The sequence below is a fragment of the Cupressus sempervirens genome, chromosome 2 (genome assembly GCF_028749045.1).
Source record: "Cupressus sempervirens isolate cs-2001-9-10 chromosome 2, ASM2874904v1, whole genome shotgun sequence".
In the NCBI taxonomy this organism is placed as follows: Eukaryota; Viridiplantae; Streptophyta; class Pinopsida; order Cupressales; family Cupressaceae; genus Cupressus; species Cupressus sempervirens.
The window spans coordinates 425,092,206-425,104,988 of record NC_143119.1 but is presented as its reverse complement, the minus strand read 5'-3'; positions in this window follow the sequence as shown (position 1 = coordinate 425,104,988).

Sequence of the window (12,783 nt, the reverse complement as noted above, 5' to 3'; positions counted from 1 at the left end):
TCACCCCATAAGACAATAAAATTCTAAACAATCCCCTTACCCAAGAGGAAATCAAAAAAGCATTATTCAATCTCAACTTGGACAATCACTGGGTCTAGATGGTTTCTAAGATTTCTTTTTTCAAAAATGTTGAGAAATCTTAGGTCATGATCTTTGGAAAGCTAGAGAGGTATCAAGAAATGCAAGATCACTACTTTCCAAAATCAATAACACCTTCCTAATATTAATCCCTAAAAAATTAAACCATGAGATTCCTAAAGACTTTAGACCAATTGTACTTAGTAACATAATATACAAAATATTTTCAAAAGCATTAGCAAATAGACTAAAAATTGTACTGCTGAAACTAAAATCAGAAGAGCAAATGGGTTTTGTTCCAGGCGGATCCATCTTAGCTAGATGGGATTATCATCATTCGGGAAATAATACACTCTGTCCAAAACAACAAGGAAGCTTGCATGTTATTGAAACTAGACATACAAAAAGCATACGATAAGGTAGATTGGAGATTCCTCAACAAGACATTAGAAGCCTTTGGTTTTTCGCACCACTAGATAAACTTAATTTTTACATGTATTGCCACTCCTAAAATATCATTACTTATTAATGGATCTCCAGAAGGTATTTTTAACATATCAAGAGGGATTAGACAAGGGGACCTAATATCCCCTTTCTTGTTTATCATCATGGTAGAAACATTTGAGAGAGCAATTAAAAAAGCACGAAAAGAAAGTCAAATAGAAGGGGTAATCATTGCAGAAAACATTCCTAATATAACACATCAAAAGTTTACAGATGACACAATCCTCCCTGGGGAAAGTATGATAGAAGAATCTTGAAACTTTTTTTAAAAATCTATTCATATATGGAAGCTTAAGGACAAATGGTAAACCCAAAGAAATCAGAGCTATTATTTTTAAATATAGCTCCGAAAATGGAAAGAAACAAATGTAACATCATGGGATATAAGAAAGGCTCATTCCCATGCAAATACTTTGAAATTCAATCAAAAAGAGGCATGAGAGATTCTAAAACTTGGAACCCTGTTCTAGAAAGAGTAGAGAAAAACATGGAAACCTGGTAAAGAAAATGGTTAGCCAAAGCTGGTTGAGCAACAAAAATCAAAGCAATTATTTAAGCCAAACCAACATATTAAATTTCATGTCTTCCTCTTCTAAAAGGGATTAAAAAAAGTTAGATACCAAACTCAGGATTTTTTTTGGAAAAGAATCAATGAAAAAAAGAAATTAGCTATGATCAAATGGGACAACATCTGTAAACCAAAAGAGCTAGGTGGTTATTGGTAAATGGATTTGTCCTTTCTATAAAATAAATGATTAAAACTCTTTGTGCCCAATTCTCAAGACAAAAACAACTTTCCAACAATTGAAGAATTGTTATTCTCTAATTCTTCTCTAAATTTTACTAAGGTTCGGCTCCCTTATCAGATGTTCAACAGAAGTACTTTTAAATGTGAATTACTTTTAACCAAAAAGCAACAAGGCATCCTGTCCATTCTTGGATAGAGGGAAAAATCAGATAAATAAAAAAGAAGTAAACTAATCAACACATATAACAATGGAAATACATAGTTTTTCCATCAGCACATGCTTTCAAGAGAAACAATAACATATTAACTAAATATAGAATATGCATTATTTATGGATCTAGTAACTCGACAATTCAATATTGATTCAAGAATAAACCAACAAAGAATAACCCAAAGCATAAAATCTTTGAATAGTTTATGGGATCTTTCATTCATTCAAAAATCAATCCATTTTTGTATGTTACTGACAATTTAAAATAATTGCAGAAAAACTAAAAGTAAGTACTAAACTAGCATTTTCAATTTGATATCAATAAAAAACTACCAACCCCTACTACTACTAAGTTTCAAGCATATATAGAGCATTGTTTGAGAATCTCCATTAAAGATCAATTCTCAGACAATTTAAGAAAGTAGTTGAAATAACCAATCCATAGGTACACAAACCCAATAACTAACTATTAAGAGTTCATCTCAAATGAACATAAAGCAATAAACATTTTAAAGCAAGTCATTTATTTGCTGCTTAAGTGGCTCCTCTTCTTCTTCATCATCTTTCAGGTTGATTGACCCTTATGCCAATTTTCATCCTCTATATGCACTCATGAACTTAGACATCGCAGTCATATTTGGACTCTTTATACTTTGAAGTCGATTCTTCCATGTGTCCTTATCCTATTTCATCTTGATCACACTGTCTAGGTACTTAGGATGTTGTCGATTGCACATGTCTATCATTGCCTCAACCTTGGCTATTTTAGTAAGATTGAATGTGGTAAGATTAACATTATTTTTAATCAAGTTCAGGGGTTCTTCATATTGCTTGATTAATGTCTCAACATCATGACCTCCTTCTTTAAAAGGTGCAGAATTGGTTGAACTGATTGTCTGAAAGTCCTTATTCACACTCTCTAGTGCACTTTTAAACTCTTTCTCGAACGATTGTATATGAGAGATGGTTGAATCATAATTATAAATCCCCCAAGCTATGTTTTTCCACAAAACATGAATCAACCCTGCATTGACATGTTGCAATGGATTCTCCTCTAGGAATTTGCTTGAACCATATGCTTCCACCTCTACCAATTGGGTGACCATGGCTGACAACCTTTCAACATCTATTTTCCAAATTGTCACTTGAAGATGAGATTCATTGAGAATGACCTCAACAAGAGTGAAGATTTTGGGCAAATCTCGTATGAACTTAGCAACTAGGCTTACCACTTGATCTATCCAATTATTGACAATGACGATCACAACTTTCTCCTTTTTCAAATCATCCATCAATTGATGATTTTTAGGTGCACTTGTATCAAATGTGAGTCGTGTTTGATCATTGGACATTGAACTCTGTCCTTTTAGTGAGCTTATATATTCAGCCATTGCATTTATTTCTACCTTCATCTTTTTCTTCTTAATTCCATCTTTTTAAGATTGCAAAATAATTTGCTTGGTCAATGATTCCACCCTACACTCTTTTGTTTCATGGTTGACTACTCCTAGGTTTATGTGAGTAGCTTCAAAGTTTCTCAGATCAAGTTCATTTGTACCCTCCTTGTGATTATAAGTAGCCAGTAGCCACTTCCATAATGCTTTTACCTATTACATTGTCAAACACTATCGTGGCGATGCTCTTAGTTCTCTTAGGTTTTGGAGTCCTAGTAGTGTACTTGCTCACAATATCATCTACAGGAAAGCAAATAGGTAGCAAGCTTTGTTTCTTATTTACTGAAGTGACTAACCAATTTGAAGTGGAAACAACAACTTTAAGAGATACATTGCTCTCACTCATACATTAGTAACTCCTAATTTTAAGAAAGACTTCATCATTTATTACTACACCTCTGAACATACAATGTCAGGTATCCTTACGTAAAAGAATGATCAAGATACAAAGTCACCTATTCCATTTATAAGTGTGCTCTTAAAAACACATGAATTAAAGTACCCGCTCATTGAAAAATATGCTTTTGTCATGGTAAAAGTAGTTAAACAATTTAGGTACTATATCTTACATTCACACTCAATTGTTTATGTTCCCAAGATTGCTATAAAGAGTATCTTGACTTAGCAAGACGTGGAGTTGAATAAGAGGGCTACATGGGTGGCTAAGCTGCAAGAATACAATATTGATATAAAGCCAATGAAGTTAGTAAGAGGAAAAGGCTTATGTAAGTTAATTGCTAAGAGCGCTTCCATTGCACTAGAAGAGGAAGAACAACCATAAGTATTATTGGTAAGTCTCACCAATTCATGGTTTCCCCAAGTGGCTTATTAATTGACTTATGGAGATTGCCCATAGAGAATGACGCCCAAGGAGAAAAGAGATTTGAAACTAAAAGTTGTGATGCATGTAATAGCTCAAGATATTTTGTATAAAAGGTGTTTGGATGGAACTTACTTAAGATGTGTAAACGAAACTCAATAGAAGAAATTGCTCAAGGCTTTTCATGACGAAGTGTCTGGAGGTCATTTCACTTCTTCTGTCAGTGTTTATAAAATCCTCAGAAATTGCTTCTATTGGCTTGGGATGTTTTGAGGTGCTTATTTATATGTTGAGGACTATGAAAAATGTAAATTGTTCATGGGTAAACCCCAGCTAGCTACATTACCTCTTAGACAAGTGATTGTTGATGAATCTTTTAAGCAGTGGGGAATTGATTTTATTAGACTTATAAATCCAACCTCTAGTGTAGGACACATGTATATCTTGATGGCAATTGATTATTTCACTAAATGGGTTGAAGTCATTCAAACCAAAAAACAAAATACTCAAGTGACTTGCGAGTTCCTGATGAATCATATTCTAGTGAGGTTTGGCATACCTATGAAAATTTTTGCTAATAACACCACTAATTTTTCCTCTAAATAAATGAGTATGTTCTATTATGAACATGGAATTACATGCTTCAAATTATTTCCCCCAAGGCAATGACCAAGTTGATTCAAGTAACAAAAATTTGTTGTCAATCATGAAAAAGCTAGTAAGTGATAATGATAAAGATTGGCATAAGAAATTGTATGAGGCACTTTGGGAAGATAGGATTTCTCCTAAGAGGGCAATAGGTGTGTCTCCATTTGAACTATTTTATGGGATTGGTGCACAAGTTTCTTTACCCCTAAACCTTGCAGCTTCAAAACTACAAACAATAATAGAAGATTTTTTTTTATAGTCATTCTTCGAAAAAATGATTATGCACCTAACAAAAATGGAGAAGGAAAGGAACAAAATGGTAGACAGAATAACAAGACACCATATGAGAGTGAAAAAGATCTTTGACAAGAATGCGAGACCAAGAAAGTTCATGCCAGGTGATGAAGTCCTTTTGTGGGATAAGTGAAATGAGAAGAAAGGGAGTCATATCAAATTTAAGTCCCTGTGGAAAGGTCCATTCAAAGTACATGAAGTAATTAGACATAATGATATGAGATTGTCTTGCCTAAATGGTGAAATACTACCATATACCTACAATGGGTAGGATATGAAATTATTTAAGTATTGAAAGTTTGCCCTTTCTTTGTACATATTTGGCTTAGGTTCCTATTTTTTTTCTTGCTTTTTGTTTTCATTTTCATTTCCTTGCTTTAGGTTTTCCTACCCAATTTTCTAAGTTCTCTAGTTTTTAGTTGAAAACCAATCCTCAGGCAAAGCCGATGTTAGTTTGGGATTTTTCAAAGTTATCATTTATTTTGTTTCTTTTTCTAATTCACTCTTGATTTCATTATTTATTTTGAACCATTGGTTCTACCTTTTGTTAGTTTATTAATTTGAGATGCAATAAAAAATTTCCAATGGCCCATTAGTGAACCTTTTTCTAATGGTACCTCTCTCTCTCTTTGCCTATTATTGACCAAGTTTGACCTAAGACCTCCATCCATGAAAAAAGTATTATTTTTATCATGTCAAAAGGTTCAAAGTTTCTTTAAGTAATCCTGAACCACTTTTTACTAGTTTCAAATGGTACTAAGTAGTTACGAACCTCTTTGCACCCCTTGAATCAGGTTGAATAGTTCAATGGTTCCTCCGGTTCAACTTATCTTTGGTTCTCATACAACACTTCCTAGTGGGCCCTCACTAGACATGCTATGAAGTTCAAGGAAAAATTGCACTACAATTGGATGTCATTATGGGACTAACATACTCATGTATAACTTGATCATTTGTGAAAAGGTGACAGATAATTAATGTTTTGAAATAGGGCCATCATTAATAGTTATGCCAAGATTTTGATTAAAGTAATAAAAGTAAAGATTTGGCATGTGCGAAGGAAAAATATCACTTGAGCTTCTTGTCTTGTATTTAATGGTAGATGTAGTTGTAGTCCCATCCTCCCTTTTCTCACAACATGTAAGGATTCATTATGCTCATCTCATAATTAATGCCTTGTTCTTGTTTTAAAGTCTATGTGAGGTAACTCTTCCTTTGTAAAAAGAACCATAAGTTTTCTTAGGTGATTTAAATGCTAGATGTAGAAATCTGGAGAGAGAATTAGCTTTCACGGTTTCTCTAGTTGTTGTTCCTCAGGTAACTTTCATATTTCCCAATTCCTCTTTTTTCATCTCTTAATAGAAAGGGTAGTGACTGCTTCTTTTATTTCCAAAAGAGATATTCTGATTCATGAGGTCTACCCTATATATGTTTGGAAATAATCACAGCTTGTATAGTAAGTCACCTATCATATCAAATATAAACCTCTGAGGGGTTAATTTAGGGGGAATAACAGAGAGGTTATGCAAGAGACATTCAGAACTCTTTTTCCACTAATGTCTTGGATTGCAATTTTATTAAGGCTTCCACCTTCCCACCGACATATCCCTGTCTAGAATTGAATCAAGAATGTATTCAAATGTATGATGTGCCTAGCAAGAATATTTTTAGAAAGGATGGGAGTGTATTGCTAAGCATCACTAGAGAATTTGTGTCTAAATTATTTTGTCTTGAAGAGAAAGAGTTTGCCGACTTGACTCCTACATCTTCTTTGGTGAAGTTTTCAGAAACTTCAAACATCTTTAGGAATCTCATTGCAAAGAATTGGACTATAACATTTTACAAATGTGGTTTTAGGTTGTCGAAAGCCCTTAACAAGGATCATATGTCTCCACAAGTTCATGATATAATAGTTTTGCTACACATAATATGTGGTTCTCTAGATGTGATGTTATTTGAAGATTGGATATATTTTTACATCCAAATAGTGTTGGAAGGGTCAGAGTTTTTAGACTGGGCTGAGTTAATTGCTAGCTCTTGGAGGAACCAACTTAAGTGGACTTTGAACCTAAAGAAATATTTTTATATGTCATCATATTTGATGTATATGTTAGCCAATACCCAAGATTTGCAATCTTTACCTCATGAACCCTGGACCAAAAACATCAATGTGTATAACTATTGTCCTATTTTGCATAAGGATAAAGCTTTGGAAATTTTTAGAAAGGTCCATGATATTTTCTCTGGGAAGCTATGTTTTGAAATGATAGGTTCTTCTCATCGTAGATTCTCTTTCGAGTCTTAGAAAATTGTTCAATCTTATGGGAACATATACATTTAGTATCCTAATTTTACTTATTTAAGGATAGGAGGCTTTGGTGATGAACCTATAAAAACTTCCCAAATGTGCCCTTGATTGTTTTATCTTAGCAAAAGTGTCTCGACAACTAGTTACTATCGTAAAGAAGCTTTTTACTAAAGAAGCATAAGATATTATCTTCCCACTTAAATTAGGCAAATTAACTTGTAGAAGCATGGAAGATGCCATATATATGGCTTTAGATTTAGTCAACTTTTGTTTTGTCTTCTATCATGCTAGGCAGAATTTTGATAGCCCAATGTAAAGTTTTTGCCTATTCATAATGTTGAAGACTTTTGGGAGGATTGTGCAGATGAGCTGGAAGTATGGAAAAGACAATCTTCCAAGTTTACCATTTCTCATATTAAGCTTTATCAATTGAGTATGGATGTGGACACTATAGGTATTAAAGAAGATAAGTTCGCTCTTATTGACACTCAAACAGTTGAGTCTTTGACTTGCAAACAAGCTACTATAAATTTGGATTCTAAAGAGGAAGATAACATTCTTGAAAGGAAAAAGGCTATCTTTAAAAGAAGAAATTCTTGGCTAAAGATGAAAAAGAGAAAACATGTTAAAAAATCAATTGATCCCAAATGTTCTAATGATTCCCTTAAACTTGCAGGTGACAAGAGATCTTTAAGAATTAGTAGTGTGAATGGTACTGATACTTCCTCAGTGCAAAAAACTTGTTCCAAGAGTAAAGCCAAGATGTCAACACCAGTGAGATCTAATAAAGCCATTTAGGTTAATAGTGAACCTGACAAAGAATTGGTTGGTGAACTTATTAACAATTTTCAACGAGTCCATACGACAGTGGACACATCTCCTCAAAGAATATAAATTATGAATACTCTAGCCAAGAGTAATGAAACTCAAAAAGTTGTTGTTTCCACTCCAAATTGGCAATCACTTTAGTAAATAAGAAATGAAGCTTGGTACCTATTTTCTTTTCTATAGATGATATTGTGAGCAAGTACACTACTAGGACTCCAAAACCTAAGAGAACTAAGAGCACCACTAGGATAGTGTTTGACAACATAATAGGTAAAAGCATTGTAGAAGTGGCTAAATATAATCACAAGGAGGGAACAAATGAACTTGATCTAAGAAATTTTGAAGTTACTCACACAAAACTAGGAGTAATCAACCATGAATTAAAAGAGCATTGGTAAAAGTATCGACCAAGCAAATTATTTTGCAATCTCAAAAGATGGAATTAACAAGAGAAAGATGAAGGCAAAAATAATTGCAATGGTTGAATATATAAGCTCACTAAAATGACAAAGTTCAATGTCCAATGATCAAACACAACTCACATTTGATCCAAGTGCACCTAAGAATCATCAATTGATGGATGATTTGAAAAAGGGGAAATTTGTGATTGTTGTAGTCAATAATTAGATAGATCAAGTGGTAAGCCTAGTTGCTAAATTTATACAAGATTTGCACAAAATCTTCACTCTTGTTGAGGTCATTCTCAATGAATCATGTCTTCAAGTGACAATCTGGAAAACAAAAGTTGAAAGGTTTTAAGCCATGGCCAACCAATTGGTAGAGGTTGAAGAATATGGTTCAAGAAAATTCCTAGAGGAGAATCCATTACAACATGTCGATGCAAGGTTGATTCATGTTTTCCAGAAACACATAGCTTGGAGGGTGTTTAATTATGGTTCAACCATCTTTCATATGTAATCTTTTGAGAAAGAGTTCAAAACTGCACTAGAGACTGTGAACAGGAACTTTCAGATAATCGGTTCAACCAATTCTATACCTTTCAAATAAGGAGGTTATGATGTTGAGACATTAATCAAGAAATATGAAGAACACCTGACCCTACTTAAAAATAATGTTGATCTTACCACATTTGATCTTACTAAAATAGCCAAGGTTGAGGCAATGATAGACATGTGCAATCGACAACTTCCTAAGTACCTAAATAGTGTGACCAAGATGAAATAGGATAAAGACACATGGAAGAACTAGCTTCAAAGTATAAAGAGTCCAAATATGATTGTGATGTCTGAGTTCATGGGCACGTACAAAGGATGGAAATTGGCACAAGGGTCAATCAACCCGGAAGATGACGAAGAAGAAGAGGAGCCACTTAAGCTTTATGTTCATTTGAGATAAACTTTTAATAGTTAGTTTTTGAGTTTGTGTACCCATGGATTAGTTATTTCAACTACTTTCTTAAACTATCAAAGAATTGAGCTTTAATGGAGATTCTCAGACAATTCTCTATATATGCATAAAACTCATTAGTAGTAGGGGTTGGCATTTTTTGATTGATATCAAACTAAAAACGTTAGTTTAGTACTTACTTTTGGTTTTTCTACAAGCATTTTGAATCATCAGTAACATACAAAAATGGATTGATTTTTGAATGAATGAAATATCCCATAAACTATTCGAAGATTTTATGCTTTGGGTTATTCTTTGTTGGTTTATTCTTGAATCAATATTGAATTGTGGGGTTACTTTCTATTACTAGATCCATAAATATATCAAATTCTATATTTAGTTAATCTGTTGTTATTTCTCTTGAAAGCATGTGTTGATGGAAAAATTGTGTATTTCCATTGTTATATGTGTTGATCATTTTACTTCATTTTTATTTATCTAATTTTTCCCTCTATCCAATAATAGATGGGATGCCTTATTTCTTTATGTTTAAAAGTAATTCACATTTAAAAGTACTTCTATTGAACATCTGACAAGGGAGCTGAACCTTAGCAAATTCAGAGAAGAATTAGAGAATAACAATTCTTCAACTGTTGGAAAGTTGTTTTTGTCTTGAGAATTGGGCACAAAGAGTTTTAATCGTTTATTTTATAGAAAAGAAAAATCAATTTACCAATGGTGGTCTAGGAATCAAAAACCTAGGCTGGCATAATGAAGCATTAGAAGAGGAGCTTATTTGGAAAATGCATCAAGAAAGGGATAGTAAGTGGGTTAAAATCCTCTACAACACATATTTAGATAATTCAAACCCCCTCACCATTTTTAGAACCATAAATTATCCAAAAGGATCAAGAACTTGGAACTTCATGTGCAATGTCATTCAATTATAAACAATAATCTGACATGGGATTTGGACCAAGGAAATGTCACCTTATTTTAGGAGGACTCTTGGGATGGCCTCCCAGCTCCAGACTATTGTAACCTCCCAAGTAACATCAAAAGAACATTAAAAGATCTTTGCCCAATAAGCATGTCATCGATTACAAGCAAGCAATAATAGAAGATGGAAAAGAGAAATGAATATGGAAATTAGTAGACAACACAACCTATCAACTCAAGAAAAATAGGCCTTCAAAAATTTCCTTAATTAGAGACAACTTAATAATAAAGATTAAAATGATAAGCTAATTTTGGGAGCATCCAAGAATAGCCAATATAATGTGTTGGAATTCTTTTAGAATAACTGTGAGGAGGGAGGAATCAGTTATTCAAGGTCTAGATGTATAAATAAAACTTTTCTCAATTTAGTGAACCCATAAAACATTCATACCCATGCATGCATTCATTGTGTATCAACTAAAACTTACATGTTACTATCAAATCAACTTGCATAAATGTAAAGCATGAAATACAACACATCCATCAGCACATATGACACAATGATTTAACGTGGAAACCCAATTTGGAAAAAACCACCAGTAACATGCTACTCATTTTTCACTCTTCTAAAGTGATGCCCTGTTAAAGGCCAACCCTATTAAAGGTTATAATGCACACTGTTAAATGTGACCCGGTTAAGGGATTTTACTCACCCTATTAAAAGTGAGCCTTGTTAGAGGACTTTAGGCCATTCACTTGGAATGCCATTTTGTTAAAGGAATTTCCAATGACTGTTAAGTCAACCTTACTCTAAAGGATTTACCCTAGATTGATACAATTGTTAGAAAGTAATAGTAGAGCTTTGATCTGATACAACTTACAACCTCACAGATTACAGATCTCTATTCAGTCCTCAACTCAGCTTGGCTTCCAATCTTTGCAGCTCTGATAGCTTGTTCACCCTTCAAGCATTCATCCTCTTAAGCCTTCCTACTTAGTTCGCCTTTGCAGACTCTTCTCTTGGGTCACTTGATGAAGCAAAACCCCTTTCTCCTTCTCCTTATCAAATTTTTGTATCAAACTCTCTAACTCCTTTGCTTCATGACTAGACATTCCTATATATAGAAAATTAGAACATTTTCCTGCTTATTATCCATCATCTAAATTAGGGTTTTAGATAGATTAGGTAGGATACAATGTATCTACCCCATATCTTGTCTTCTCTAGAAACTTCTCTTGGAATCCATTTGAATTTGCTTCCAAAACAGTTTACATAAAATTATGTGCCACCAGCTCATCAATCTTATCTTTCTCCTGATTCACAAGTTCCAAGAAAACAAACTTGTCAACTTTTATTTGGTGAATCTGTCATAATGCAATAGCTCGACATTATCGATCTTTTGATGCTCCACACATACTGTGTCACTCGACATCAACTGTAAAATCGCTCGGCATCAACTGAATTTTACTAGTGCTCGACATCAATTAAAAATTACTCGACATCTACTATCTTGCTTGACATCCACTAGAATTTGTTTTCACTCAGCTCCAATTGACTTTTTGCTTAGCTTGAACTAACTTTGCTCGACACCTTCTATCCACTTGGTCAAGCTTGGCAAATGAACTTTGTTTAACTTATTCTTCTAAACTTTTTAAGTGTAGCCAATCATTTTGTAACCTCAAGTAGATCATCAACACATTATGTTATCACTGTCTTAACTGATCCTTGTACTTCATTACATAATCATAACTCAACCTTTCCTCTAGGTACTTTTGTTACATCTTGTTGATCAAATCTTCCTCATCAATCAACTAAGTGATGGTACTTGAAACATATAAGCAATTGTCTTACCAACAAATAACAGATTTGACATCAGTGACAAAACAATGATTGAAATGCATAGTCTTCTTCAATAATATTTTCAATCAGATATCAATAATCTCCCTCTTTGGCATTGATGGTAAACCAAACTGATCAATCAAGTCAATCAAATGATGAACATCTTGTTCCATCAAACTAACCAGGTTAAAATAGTAAGCCAATACCAAAAAGAAAACTTGTATTAAAATTTCTCCTTCTATCAACAACTTCCATCTTCTTATTAGGTTATAAAATATAACTCCCTCTGAGTTCTTTCTTAATTCTCTCTTTCATATTGAATTGATCAGCAGAATATCTCCCTCTTTGTTCCTTGATCTTCTGATGATGTACTTTCTCCATTGTTCCTTTTTACTTGATCAGTTTAATGTACTTTCTCCCTCTTTGGAAACAATGCCAAAGACATGTACTCAATCACTTGGCATCTTTAATAAATGCAGATATAGGCTTTTATAGGTTCTTCAATTTCTCCCTCTGTCACCTTGCTTGTGACTATTTTGTAGTTCCAGTTCTGTGATTACTTTAGGCAATTCCTAAAGTAAGATCCACTGCATCAATTTGTATTAAATGAATGTTAGCTTGTTTGATGCAGGGCACTCCGTTTGTCTTTTGCATGGTCTTTGATAGGGGTATCACCCCTAGTTTACCTCTTAGATACTCATAAGCATCCTTAGGTAATGCTTTTGTAAAGATATCAACAATTTTCTCCTTTGTGTTAATATATT